This window comes from Gopherus evgoodei, chromosome 5, assembly GCF_007399415.2.
Source record: "Gopherus evgoodei ecotype Sinaloan lineage chromosome 5, rGopEvg1_v1.p, whole genome shotgun sequence".
NCBI classification, from domain to species: Eukaryota; Metazoa; Chordata; order Testudines; family Testudinidae; genus Gopherus; species Gopherus evgoodei.
In genome coordinates this window covers 85,804,027-85,819,229 of record NC_044326.1, presented here as the reverse complement: position 1 = coordinate 85,819,229, position 15,203 = coordinate 85,804,027, and the positions used below count along the sequence as shown (strand labels likewise).

Sequence of the window (15,203 nt, the reverse complement as noted above, 5' to 3'; positions counted from 1 at the left end):
ACAGCACAAACTTGCTGTCATTTAATTTTAGTACAAATAAGAGATGCAAAACAGGGAGCCGGGCAACCTGGGCTCTATTCTTGCTCTGCCACAGCATTGTTTTGTGACCTTAGTCACTTAACCTTTCAGTGTTTGTTTCTGCATGTGTAAAATGGAAATGTTACTGCATGCAGAGAGACAAAATTGACTAGCCACATGTTGGGATCGTCATATGGAAGGTGCCACAGAAGTACAAAGAAAGTGGCAGCATTATATGAGTATTAGGAACTGAACACGCAGGCACAAATAATCACTGTCCGCCATTCCACAGGCACTATAAGCCATGATTCAGGAAAAGACTGAGTATATGCTTATGTCTAACTTAGCAGAGAAACAGACTAATAACATATATGAATAAATGAGTTCCTGAATCGGGTCCTTAAAGGCTAACTTGTATTTACTGTGTCTACGAGAAATTTCTCAGAGATAAACCTGCCCAGCCCTTTCAATATTTAAAAATAAATCTCTCAGTTCTCAAAGAGATTCAGTTCAGCTGTTTCTGTGCAATTCCATTTATGTTAGCCATCTGCTAAAATACACATATCTGAATCCAAATGAGTTTTTATTCAGTTGTATCTTCAACAATTTGTGAAACACTTTTCTGATAGTCCCAAAATATGTGCCTACGTTTATCAATGTCTCTGGCATGTGTTTTGGTTGAATAATGCCAGAGGTACTGATACTGACAACTGTCCAGTAAAGATTATGGAAGTGTTTAAACCACATAAGATTTAAATCAGCATCTTTCATTAGCTTTTCCTCAGCATTCACTTTCTGAACATCCCTTGCAATACAATAAATAGAATGATAGGGAAAATTTCATATACCTCTAGATTTTTTTTTGCTTTGTCTAATTCTTTTAAATACAGATTCCACATATTTAACTTTGGAGTGCATCATTCTTGTCTAAAGATTGTTTTAGCTTTAAATATTCTGACTGTGCATGCTTATGCAACTATGCAAAAAACTCATAAAATCTCTTAAAGATCTGAGAGTTTGCAAATAAAATTTTCCTTCCAGTTCTCCTCATACATCCTTTGACTTTTTATTATGAATGATGAATTGCCTCAGCCATTCCTTTGGATTAAGTTTTGATATTAGGAGCACCACCAGCTGTCACTCTTTGCCAGACACCAGGCAACATGCCAGACTTGCTTCACCCTTCCAAACACATTGTACAGATATGCCTGGGGAATGTAATAGTTAGTAGTCCCAGTTCTGAATCCTGCGTTGATCACTTCCACACCAACTGTTTAGTTGTCCCTCACCTTAACAGTATGTGTACTGGTTGATCTGTCCCTGTCTTCAGGTTGCTATCTCTTACTAATTTCCTTACTCCTATTCCTCAGTGTATCCTCATTACCTTCCCTCCCACTCAGTACTACAATTTCATCATGGTCTTCTTACACGTTGTCATCTGTCCTGCTGCTTCCTATTTTCTCTTTCCTCCCACATTCCCTCTTCTACCTTTCCCTACTAGTATCCCACTGTCCCATCTCTACTCCCACAAATTTTACCAGTCTGTGATGCCCTCCATTGTTGCTCCAGCTTCAGCCTACAGTTATTCTCTAATGTTCACCACTCACTCTTTTTTCCTTGCTGCTGGTGACTTCTCCCCTGAACCTTCTACCTCTTCTTATTCCTCCTACCTCTTTATAATTAAACACTGTTGCCCTTTACACTGGTTGTCAACATGTCCTGGGCTAGTACAACAGCCAGAATTGTAGGGGTGCAAGAATACCTGAGTAATGCCCTTTTGTTCCAGCACCTATGCCAGCAGTCAGGACTGGAGATAGTGTAAAAGCCACCATAATGGCTCTTCCTTCTATATAATGGAGATATTGAGGGGCCAGGTCTGAAAGGTGTATTTTGGGAGGCAGGAGCTCCCAGAATAAAATGCCATAGGACATGACATAGGAACCTAATGTTTCCTCTTAATCAATGTATCTTCTTTCTCCATTATCATCAACATGTTTCCCAACTACACTAGATTGCAACCTTCCCATCTTTGAGACCTCTGTTTCCTCCCCTGACATCCAGGTCCAAATGCTACAGTAACTTTCATTATATATCCAGAATGCACCTCTGTCTACCAAGACATTAGTTCGTGCTTTCACAATCCCTTGTCTTGATTGTTGCAAATATTTTTCCTGGATATCCCTGCTTAAATTACTCTCTTGCGCCTTCCTACACCTGCTCCAGATCATTGATTCCACTCCAAGCTCCCTCACTGCCTCAAATTAAGGAGAGCTCAGAGTTAATCAATTATCCTTCTATAAAAAGGCATTTGTATGTCAAACTGATGCATACTTCATGTCGATAAATGAAATTAGAGACAAACCTCCAAACTTTTGTGTAACTATAAACAGTGACTGCAGCACCTTCTAAACTTTATGTAACTACCATCTGTACTTCAGAACACATCAAGTCAGTCACTTAATTAAGTACAACTGAAAAACTACAGTGATTTTTTTAAATTTAGCTTTGAAATTCGCCAAAAATCCTTCTGAGAATAAATGGGAGTACATGATATATTGTAACAGATCGAAGCCAAAACTAACAAGATCTTTGCATGTCTTAAATAGTCCATTTTCAGGGAAGTCAGGAGTCTCCCTGACTTGTTACCTAGAAGAATTACTGAACAGTCAGCACTCATAAACAGATTGTGAGATCTGCAGTTTCCTAGGCAAATTTTTGTATTGCAATCTCTGCTGATTTTTTTCCTGTTGTCAGCTGCTCACTTCTCATACCAGCTGCTCCACCCACCTGTTTTAACTTAATATCTTCATCTGATATAAATTAGGGCAGACTGAAGCAGTGTAAACTCTCTGTGTAAGATGATGGCATAGGGTGACTCTGGTGGAGCAGAACATCGGGGAGCAGAATGTCTGGCAACAGTACAACCAGTACAAGAACTGGGATAAATCTGAAAAGATATGATGTTATGTGGAGACTGCTTCTGCAAGGTACTGAAGACTGTCAAATCCCATTGACTTGGTTGACCAGATGCGGGTCCTCAAGGGATCTCTCAGAATCAGGTCCAATATGATAGGCACCTTCCTAAGTCCATTTTCTGGAAAGACATCTCCAGGGTAGGAATCATTTTCAGTTAAAAAAAAATAAAAATAAAAAATCTACACTCCCCCCACCACACACACAACTTGCTCCAAAGTCTTGTGATTTGTTTTTCCTTTGCCAGAATTTTGTATTATTTATTGGTTTTCGCGCAGTAATATGACCTATTTGTCTAGTAGGAAAGACAAGTCAGTGCCTCAATCTGTCAACTGTAAGTTAGTATTGCCATTATAAAGCATAAAATCTTCAAAAATGAAGAAATAAGTGCACAGTATGTTCAAAGTTATCTTTGAATGATTTATTAGTTAAGTCAGAAGAGAAAATATTCATGATCTGGTGGTGAATTTCCTCTCCTCCCTCTCCACCCCCACAAGAAAAGCAGGAAGCATGGAATGTACCACCAATTAGTTCATTACTTTTAGATTTTGCATAGATTGATTTTACATTTAATTATGTATACGTTTTGCTTAGAATTTGGTGAAGATTCTAAATCTTGTACAAAAACTGGGAGGCATTGTTTAATTGTGCATTATCAGTCTAGCCAAATCCTGCTAAACTTATTCATGCAAGTAATCCCACTGCTTTGACTGGAAGTAAATAAGCAGGATTTGGCTGTGCCTCTATTGAGTGAAGAATCCATCTAAGCGTACATCTACACAGCAGCTAGGAGATGTGATTCCCAGCTCAGGTAGACATACATATATTAGCTCATCTTGAGCTAATGGGCTAAAAACAGTGGTGTAGCCACACCAAGTGGCCACCCGAGCACAATCCAGCCTAACCCCCTCGGATCCTACTCCAACCACCTGAACCACTACTTGTGCTTCAGCAGCCACACTGCTATTTTTAGTATGCTAGCTCAAGGAGAGCTAGCACATGGATCTTGCCTGGTGCTGGGCACCACGCTCTCATTTACTTCTGTGGGAGTCAACAGTATTCAGCACCTCCCAGCTCCAACTGTAAAGATGATCTCAGCTGAATATTTGCCGCGGGGGGAAGGAGGGAAGAGACAGGAGAGTTTAGTACTAGTGGTTTGCAAACTACCTAAGTTAAGCATTGGGTTCTAAAAACAGAGTCAGGAAATGTATGCAAAGGCAGGATAAATAGAGCTCATTTTAGAATAGTGGAAGCACAGAAGCAGAGGTACAGACAAGATGAGCAGGTGGTGTTTTTTAGGTGATATTAGCATACATTTAAATTAGACGGTAAAACATACGCTGTAAGGCAGAGTAGGGAGCATCTCAAGTAAAAACAAACTCATTTCCCCAATAGTTGTGATGCACACAGAGCAGCACACTTACTTTACAAGCAAAGAAAAACTATTAACACTGTATATGGGATTAAAACACATGCCAGCTCATTTCAGGCCTTTTCCTGTTCCTATTAAAGTCAGTGATGAGATTCCCATTTACTTCAGCTGGGAGCAGGCTTGTGCTCTGTGAGCAATATGTTTAACATACATCATAAAATCAAATTATGAATTAAAAATATTAACTCTCCATAAAAATTTAATCTTATATTAAAACAAACTTTAGGCAGGACTGAGGCATTTAGACATTCTAGCCAACATTCTCCAGACTTTTGTTTTACACCCATTTTCACACAGATGGGAATGCCTGCATTAGGTGCAAGAAAGGCCCCAAAACATTGACCTCCTACAGACTTTGGTTTGTTTTTGTTTTTTTGAGTGGAAGGTGGGAAACCTCCCACTGTCTGGGTTTTCTTTATTATTTAAACTAGGCTGCAACTTTATAAACATCACCTCATGAACAAGAATTTTTTTGCAGCAGGAGGACACTGATGTTATTGTATTCCTACATTTTGTAGCAAGAGCAATTTAATTTCAGAAAAATCTTGTTTATTTTTTTGACTTAGTGCACAGTGCTGTGTTTTAGCATTCTTACACCAGATGGCAGACATGAGCTCTATTTAAAGTAACAAACCCAGAGAGAATTTTAGTTTTTGCAAGTGAGACAAAATGTAGTCCTAAAATCACAGCACTTCATTTAAGATAACCAGAAAAGATAAATTACAAATTCCAGACAGTTTCACCATACAACATGCACTGAGTGGTCCCAGAAGCATCCACAACTTTACCCTGTTACAACATGGTTTTATCTATAGCACTAATTTGAAATATCAGTGATTTCACCATGGCAGTGACGTCACAGCTACTATATCATACCAATGGAACAGGTCTACAGGGGCCTACTAAATGTAATTTCTTAAATATAAGGCATGGTTTTGGAGAGTATTTTTTCTGTTTTATACTCAAGTCCCCAGTCCTTTCAAACACCTATGCACATGCTTTACTTTACTACTCTGAGTAAACCTGCATGTGGATACAGGTTTGCAAGATTGGAACTTAAGGTTTCTCATGCAATAACTTTGAATAAGTATGCATTTAAAAAAAAATCAAATGGCACTTGCCACATCCAAGCTCTGGTGAAATTTCATGATGATTGGTATCAGCACCATAGTAGATGAACATGGAACATGCAGAGTAGAAGCTGGCCAGCCAAAAGGGAGAAAAAGGTCCTCAAACTTAAAAGAGGAATAAAATCAGTTTAAAAGTAATATGGTTTTAGTTGCTGCAATTTTGTGATTTACTTTTGGATAGGGCGACCAGATGTCCTGATAAAATCAGGACCGTCCCGATATTCAGTCGTTTGTCCCACGTCCCGATGGATGTATGGTCGGGAAGCCATTTGTCCCATATTCTGGCTTATATATTTGCTTCGGCGGCGCTCCGGACCTGCCCCCTATGTGTCCCAATATTTTGTTCATGTAATCTGGTCACCTTACTTGTGGAGGCAAGCTTTTTTTTAAAAGTGTCTTTTTTGGCAATACAGTCCTGCACACAAGCAGGGCAGTCATGCTGGACTGGAACTCAGTGCTAGACATATTTTAGCACACTTTTTCTGGAACCACAGTATCATCTTCTGAAATTGACACCTGACTTAGATACATGAAATAATTTCATAATGATCTAACAGCAAAAACTGATGTTTAAGACTCTCTTTGCTGTCAGCTTGGCAAGAAAAATATAGGACAAGATATAGTTTAAAGCCTATTAACAGAGAATCTCACACTGCTCCTAATGACCAACATTGAGAAGGGAAAGGGAGGGGGAATCAGATATTTACCAAAATTATTTCAAATGTGGGTAAACATGGTGCAACTATGCCCCAAGTAGCTGGCCTTTTAGGGGCATTTGGCCCAGCTTCATCTGTGGCTGGTCAGCTGCTTTCCAGCTGAGAGGTTGGGGTTAGGTGATGGTTTGAAGATCACCTGGTCCTTATAAGAGTTAACAAGTGCTCAGATGCTTGAGATAGCACCTCAAGTGAACAAATCCAATCTGTATGCAATTCACAGAGTTGTAGTTATTTTTAAAAAAACAGTAGGTGCTAAGTGACTTGGAAAAACAAAATTGGAGCAAGCTAAAAAAAAGCTTAGGTGAACTTAACAGAACAAATGGAAACGTTTTCAAAATATGCCTTCCACATGCATCTCTTTAAAAATGTATGTATTTCAAGTGTATGTAAGTGAAACCCCGAAGACAGATGCACAGGTTTCAATATATGCATGCACATTCAACAAGAGGATGAAAAATCCCATGGGCAGATGGGGTAGAAATTGTGTATAGTGCACATCAGTTCACTAAGGGCAGATACTTCAGTGTATGTTTTTATAAAAAATTAATGTTTCACTCACATTCAGTACAGCTGACCTGCTCCCCTTGTAATGGACCTAGATAGCTATGTAACCCTTCTGCTAGGTGGAGCCAGCAGCAACCAGGGCCAGGTTCTATATCTAGGGGTTCTTTTCCATTGATATAACAAGGAATTGAGCTCCCACCCAGTAACCTGGGAAAATTACACACCACTCCTGGGCACCTCTGAGAGGCAATACTTCCTCACCCGCAAGCACAGAGTCCAAGTATAGAAAATAAACTTTTATTAAATGGAAGGAAGTAACTCAGAGTTAATTTGGGAAACCACCACAAACAGGGTTCATAAACATAAACCATGAGTAAAAGACTCACCCCCAAGTAGATCGGGCAGTGCCCTTTTCCCTTCAGCAACTCAAAAGTCCCTTTCACATGCCCAACCCTTCTCTGCACCCTATTCACAATTGCTGTCCTTGGTCAGTGCAGACCCAGAGTTCAGAGGTGCATCTCCAGAGTTCACCTCCCACCCTGGGTTGGGGGATAAAGAGGCATCTTACCTATGCCATGCCCCTCTGCCGGCCGCCCTGATACTGTTAGTCACCTTCTGCCTCTCTGCAGTAACCTCTACACATCAGTCTCTGATTTTTAGCTCTTTTGCAGGCTGGGCAGAAACACTGCCCCATCTCAAGAGATTTCAACTCTTAGGCAGGGCAGAAACACAGACCTCCATTGATCTGATATTGCAGTGCCTCAAGGACCAGTGCCAAGAAGAAGAAACTAGTTTCAACTCTGATTGAGCAATTAAAACAACAAGAGGCCCCTAATGAAGCCTATTTAGCTTATTCTTCTAACAATGGGGAAGAATAGGTTAAGCCTGTCCAGAGAAGACCCCAGTGGGTGGGGGCCAGGCTGTACGGCCTTCTGACCAGGACTCCTATCCCCATTTCTCTTACTTTCACAAGGCTCTGACATCTGAGCCCCTGCTTAACAACATTTTTTCAACTGAGGGTGCTGGTCCCCCCCTTATTTGGGAAAGGTTAAGTACAGTCCTGCTCTCCTGTATTCCTACAATAATTGCAACATTGGTAACCATATTTCATTACCCATGCATTCAGTACTAAGGTCATTTGTACCCAACAGCAGCCAAAGTTGATCCTTTGACACAGCTGTAATTGATGAATATGTAAACAGAACAGGAGCAAACTGTATTCACATAAACACACCCATAGTCTCTTCCCCTCCCAGCTAGCTGTCAGGGAAGCATTCATTCAGACCCTGCTTCAAATCACAAATAGCTGTGACTAATCCAGTGCCCCATGCTCTGCAGCAACAATAATGTTTAGGTTGTTCTATGAGTCCTCTTAGAGCATGAATGATATCAGGTTTAAACATGAAACCGTACCTTGAAATGTAGATTCATTCTGATCCTCTTGAACTTTGGCAATTACCTAGTGGAAAAGCACAGGATTTTGTTTTCCCTTGGTCTAAAGTACATGTAACCTTGAACTCTTGTTGTTAAATACACTATACAGATTATCGCCTCATAAGAGGACATTGAAAGCTTGGCTGCAATCTGTCCCTTGACATCAAGTCTTGTGCAGATATGGAAGGAGGGCCAGCTACAAGGTAAAAGTGATGCTGGCCACCTATCTACAAATAATGGACAAAAGCAACGCCATGTTTGCCCCATCATATTCTGTCCCTACCTGTCCATCCACCACATACTGGGGAAGGAAGGACACTGCAATTCCTTCAAATTGTTCCATGGGGTAGAATTTGGCCCCCTTCCTCTATGTAACTGGCAGGATGATCAGTCCCCCAAACCACCAAGTCCCCTAAATTAGAAATTTAAGGGGAATCCAGTTAAAATCCTCTTGCTAGAAGGGCTAAAGTGAGGTAATTTCATAGCTAGTCAAGAAAAACCTAAACCATTCACTGCTAAGTTCACCTTCCTCCTAGGTACACATCCTTGTTAGCTTTTGGGGTATGAACCCCATCTGAGGGGCAGACACTCAGTTGGCTTTTTTACTTAGTTATTTTTAAATAAAGCATCTTTAGCAGGTGTGTGCTGGGGATTACCTACTGAAGAGAAAGAACTCTTACCAGAAAAATATGGATGTCAGTATTGCACTTTTTGTTGTATATATAAAATGTCAGTGATTTAGCGTACACTAGATAGACAGAAACTCAATTAAACATTATAGCCAAAGATAACCCTTCTTGCTGTAACTAAAGCTCTGGCACGAACTAAAGGAATTTTTTTTTCTTAATTTGGAGTGTGTAAGGTTCAGATTCCGGCCACAGTGAAAAACACAACACAGAGCTCTCAGGCAAAAGTAATCCTCTTTATTTCACAACAGATGACTAGCTATTTGCTTGACTAAAAATACCAGAGTTTTCCTTGGGTAATCCACTAGCCTGTCTGGTCTACTTATTTCCCCACAACTCTAGGTCACTTGGATTAAAGATAGAAGCTGTACCCTGAATTCTGTGCTCTATGATCACACTGTTAAAAAAGAAAGTGGGGCCCCTAGAATATTCCAATTCATTTATTGTGTTTATCTTTCATTTGTTAGCATGTTTAAAGTTATGCTTTTATAGCCCATACTGTAAACTTGCTTCAGATGGTATTTTTACTCTCAGTTTCCTCACTTCTGAGCAAGTGTTGACATATTTCAATGCTATCTTCCAAAATAATTAGACTTGCTCCTGGCACAAACCTGGGGGACACCACGATGGCAGAATGTGCAATGTGGGGATTGTGAGAAACTGGCCACAGCCTCCCAACATTGAATGTTCTGTAGGGAGCCAGTGCTACCCAAAGTGGGTAGTCCTTGTTGCCAAGGAGGCATAGCAAGGGCAACCAGGTAGGTGCCCTGATTCATCACATCACCTTAGCACAGAGGTGGGCAAACTACGGCCTGCAGGCCACATCTGGCCCACAGAACCCTTCTGCCTGGCCCCTGAACTCCCGGCCCAGGAGGCTAGCCCCAGGCCCCTGCTCTGCTGTTCACCCTCAGCTCACCCTGCCGCCGGCACAATGCTCTGGGCGGCGGGGCTGCAGATCCTGGCCTGACCCAGTGGTCTGTGCTGTGCAATGGCATGGCTGTAGACCACCAGTCACCAGTGCTCCAGGAAGCGTGGTAAGGGGGCAGGGAGCAGGGAGGTTAGATAGAGGGCAGGGGAGTTCGGGGTTGTGGTGGATAATGCTGTCAGAGGGTGGGAAACGGGGGGGTTGAATGGGGGCAGAGGTCGGGGGGGGCAGTCAGGAAGGAGGGGAGGGTTGGCTGGGGTGGCACAGGGCAGTCAGGGGACAGGGAGTGGGGCGAGTGGATGGGGCAGGGGTCCCAGGGCGCCATCAGGGAACAGGGGGAGTTGGTTGGGACAGGAGTCCTGGGGGTAGGCCATCAGAGGGCGAGAAGTGGAGAGGGGGCAGATGGGGAAGGGACCTAGGCCATGCCGCACTCCCCTAACTGGCCCTCTATACAATTTCCAAAACCCAATGCAGCCCTCAGGCCAAAAAGTTTGCCTGCTCCACCTTAGCAACTTCTCTCAGCAGGACTCCTTTGGATCTCCAACTATAGTTAAAACTGCTGCACCCCAGCAGATGGTAGTACTGCCAAGCAGCCTTCCTTTGTGGTTCACCTGGCCAAGCAATTTTAGGGAAGTGTAATTTACATTGTCACGTGAGAAATTATCCAAGGTGTGGCAACACATATTTTAGTAGGGACAGTTGGATCAGATCAAACGACTTTCACTTCCCTCAGAATTCACTAAAGCTCACACAGAATTCATTTTGAGGCTTAATAAAAGAGGAAGTTTTGTTTGCTTTTGGTTTTTTAACTTTTACTTTTAGCAAGCTACCACAGGAACTCCTCCTCATGATGGATCTAGCTGGACTAGAGCAAGAAGTCTCATCAGAAGTTCTAGTTTCACAGTTTTGCAGATTGAAGTTGTGAAGAAGGTGCCCGTCCATATCCAAAAAACTGTTGTAATAATCCAGATTCAAAAATTACTCAATGTTGAGGTTTTCACATCACTAGAATCAATCCCCCCATCTTCCTTTGGATGTCTCATAGCTATCAAAATTATATATTAAATTATATTTAATAGAGGTTGTGTAGGGGAGGGAGGGAGGGAGGGAGGGAAGACCTCTGCCATCTAACTCTGCAATTTGAGAACCACACAACATAATGGACTTACACAGGCATGAAGTTATCTTTATAGAAGATCACATCAGGAATTAATTTAACCTACAAGGTTTAAAATTTTCCATTATCTCAGGAGTCTTTCTGGTGTAGGTTAATGGGGATAGTAAATATCCAGAATCTGTTCATTTTAAAAATACTTCCTTCTACATTGTTGTGACATTATCTGATTAAACTATGACCACACAACTCATTGTTGCTATCACTGTTCTATAACTGCAACAAATCTTATACAAAGTGTAATGTATGGCCAGAAAGGGTTAAGCATCTTGCAGGATAATTGATCCAGAATCAACCATTAGAGAGATGTTAGAACAGTATGTAAATGGTAATTAAGGCCATTCCATGGTAGATAGGCTAGAACTTTGAAGTGCACACCTGCATTGTTAAAGAATTAGAGGGGATACTAATTGTATGAGTTTACTTATATCTTGTAGATGTTAACCATGTAAACAGACAGTTCCTGTCACTATAGTTAATGAATCAAAAGGACATATTAACATTTAGATGAACTGTAAACATAGTAGCATCACTGTGTTTGTCTCTGACATTTACAGCAAATTACCTGAGAATGATGGAAAATGGGCAACTGCCTTATTTTAATCTGTGTGAAATAATTACCAGTGATGATTAGTAAATGGAACTACTTCAAAAGTCTCCATAATTGCCTATTGTTCACCAAAGGACTCTGAGCTGTCACAAGGCAGCCTGAAACTGTATAAAGATGCCTTGGATCCCAATCCTTTTAATCTCAGATCTGCTTGATGCTTCATGCAGGGGGAAGCTCAAACCCAAGACAGATCTCCAGTCTTAATCTGGAATCATCCTGAATATGAACATTGAATTATAATTTTATACCAACTATATTAGATCAGTAAAAACCAGCAGGATCTTATTAAAGGGGACAAGACAAAGATGCCACATTTATTACGATAACAATTTGATTTATGACTAATAACTAATATCTTAATTCTTATACACACACACTCACATTATACCTAATACCTATACACACACATATTCACACACACACCCACATTCATCAGGTGTTCTGCAGCTGTTGCATAGTTACCAGTCCAGAAGATAGCTTAAGTTCTTGGCTTGATTTTGCAGCTTGGGTTCGTAGCTTGTGGCGGCTAACTGGCCAGGAAAGCCGGGCACAAGGCAGAGCAGGATCTCTGTTGGGCAGACACCGATGTTCTTCCATGCTGGCAGCAGAATGTTACCCAGAGTCTCTCATCTCACCCTTCTTTTTTATAGGCTTTTAGTTTGGATTCAAAGTTTATAGGTTTTGCTGTGTCACGCTGCCTCTGGGTTTAGACTGATCACCCATCAATTGCAGGCGTGACTTTCAGCCTTGAACCTGGCTTTGATCTTTCTTCTGTTGTTCTATTGTCCTTTTCTTTTTAGGGTGGATGCTTCTTATTTTGTTTAGGGCTGTTGTCTAGGTCTTCAGCCATTGGTATTTGAACTTTATCTCATCAGGACAGGCTGGGGCTGGAGGTTGATTCAGTCATTCATACATAACTCATTCACACATCTAAACTAAACTAATAAGATCACAGCAGGGTTTGCAAAAATGAAGGTTGGAGGAAGCTTTTACAAAATGGAGTGAGTGTTTTAAAATGGGGTTTGAATTACAATATGGAACAGAAGTTACAGTGTAGGCAAGTGTAGTGAATGGTGAACAGAAGTTACATTAATAAAGTGAACAATTAAAAACAATTTCATTTATCAGTTCTACAGTAATTTATGGACTATTTCTGAAAGAACTCTTTGCAGCTACAAAGATCGTCTCTGCTATGAATCTTATCTCAAGAACTGTCTGTATTTTTAATAAATTTTACTTTAGTTAATAAGAATTGGCTGTAAGCGTATATTTGGGTAAGATCTGAAATATTCATTAACCTGGGAGGTAATGTGTCTGATCTTTTGGGACTGGAAGAACTGTTTTATATGACAAATAAGATTTTCAGTAATCCTCATCATATTTGACTTGGTGTCTGGGTGGAGGCCTAAGGCTGTGTTACTTTAAGGGGACTGTGGTGTTGGCTTCTGGGTAACCTGTGAGGTATTACAGAAGCTGTTTTGTACTGGTTTGGTAAATCTAAGTATTGGAATATCCACCAGCTTTGAGGATTGTCTTCCCCATTCTTTGCAGTTCACCCTAACTGAGTGACCTCAGTTTGTTCTCCCGGGACTCCCATCACAATTGTGTGTAATTTATTCTGAGTTTTTATAGATCATTTATACCTATACACTGAAGCCAACATTATAAAACGAAGTGGTTTGAATACCACACCACAGAGAGACAGTCTCAGAAATGAGATGAGAAGTCTCATACAGGTTCAGGGGAAAGAAGAAAACAGACACCAGTATTGTTTGTCTCATAGTAAATAGATATTCAGAGGGTCATCTAGCAAGATGCCTTGCCTGTGTGTATAGGATATGTTGCCCCTTTTTCTTCTCTCATACCTGATTACAGGTGATACTCAATGAATAGTGAGTCTGACTTCACATTAACATGGCAAGCAGAACTTGGCCTAATATTTGGAGGCAGGCAGTTAAAAAAAAAAACCAAAAAAAAAAAACCACACAAACCAAACACACACAGGTTTAGTATCACGCTGGCCTAAATTGCCAGAGAGCAAGTAGAATCTTACTTTTATTCATACCACTTTAAACTGCAATGTGCCATTTGCAATGCATCTTATTTTCCTAAAATATATGGGCTAAACAACTCTAAAATTGATAGAACATAAAATTGCTGAATATACAATGTTTGGGGAAATATTTTGTTTCTTAAATGTAGACAATATTAAACTTAAAATATCAAAAGTCTGCTTCTCTTATGCTACTTCTGAAATGGACCCAGGTGACATATGTTATGGTGTGTAGCTCTAGACTTCGTCAGTCACCAAACAGCATCATTTCTGAACCCCATAATCAAGTTATAATTTGTGGCAAAAGCTTCTCTCTAATAAAATGGTTTAGATGAAGTATTTTCTGCCCTCAAACGTTTTTATCTTAATTTGTTGCACCTAGTGCATTAGGGCTGCTTCTTTCTGCACAACATCTCCAATAACCAACCTTTCCGCTCTGCCTCCACTGACTATATTTTTCTCAAAGCCCTGACCACCTGTCTGCCCTAAAGTGCCTTGCCCCTCTTAAATTTGTGCAGTAGTAATCCAGCATGTATGGTAATTGTGGTAATTACAGAATGTGCACTTGTGGTTGGAGGAGTAGAGGGTTTATATTGGAAGGTGACTTAGGTATTCATTTCCTGGTTGGGGGCTGTGGGGGGGAGGGTATCAAACATGCTGTGTATGTTGCAAGCCTAAAGTACATGACAAAGATCTTTTATGTAATAATTGTCTAGAGGTGGGGGGTTTAGAAGAAGATTTGGATGAGATGTATGTAGACTTGTGGGAGGCATAAATGTAGGTGCTGACCAAGAATATTTTATCCTTTCCAGCTGGGCACTAACCTTTTTCTGTTGTAGGATAAAGTCTAACAGAGAAGCATACCTCTTGACAGAAAAGGTTTTACATGCTTACAGGCTTCTATCAAATCAACCTTGCATGCACCCAGCTCCAAGCAACCAATCAGGCTAATGCGCTGTCCATAAACTTTCAGTTACAATATAAACAGCTAAAAATAGAACCTAAATCCAATTTCAAAAAATTAGTGCACCAGATCCACCTCTCTACCAAGGTGTGTAGACAGACTATATTTGTTTTTTTTTAAATGATTTAGTCAACAATGAAAGCATAGGTGGCCAAGGAAAAGCTTCAGTCAGAGCTTAAACATTTATGAAAAGAAACTAAACCAAAATTACACTGAAAATTCAAAACTAGATCAGAAAATAGCACAGCATGAAAACGAACCTTGCATGAAGTTTCACAGTGATCAGCCATTGAGTTTGTAGAGAAAAAACAGGAATTTAAGCCTCATTTTAAAACACAACCCTGTCACAAGCAGGCCCCTCTAACTCTTAACTCTGGTAACAGCGACAGAGATCCTCTACTGGAAGGAAGGAGCAAGAGGGACACCATGAGTGGCAACACAGGAAGGTTGAGCAGACTACAAAGGGCCCTTACCAAGAGGCCTGTGGCAGCAATACCATATCACAGGGAATGGAACCACCACAGAACACACAGGGAGCCAAAAATACAAATAAAATAACATGACCTGTAGGCTCCCTAGAGGGT

At 40.7% G+C, this 15,203-nt stretch overlaps 1 long non-coding RNA gene across 1 annotated transcript; it reads right to left on the bottom strand.

Annotated features, from left to right (window-relative positions):
- Positions 1–2,885: 2,885 nt before the first annotated feature.
- On the bottom strand, positions 2,886–5,933 carry LOC115652111. The gene is made up of 3 exons (XR_004000550.1): positions 5,765–5,933; positions 4,774–4,776; positions 2,886–2,895 (listed from the first exon to the last, which is right to left on the bottom strand). It is a non-coding gene; the product is annotated as an uncharacterized LOC115652111 (long non-coding RNA).
- Between the last annotated feature and the right edge of the window lie 9,270 nt (positions 5,934–15,203).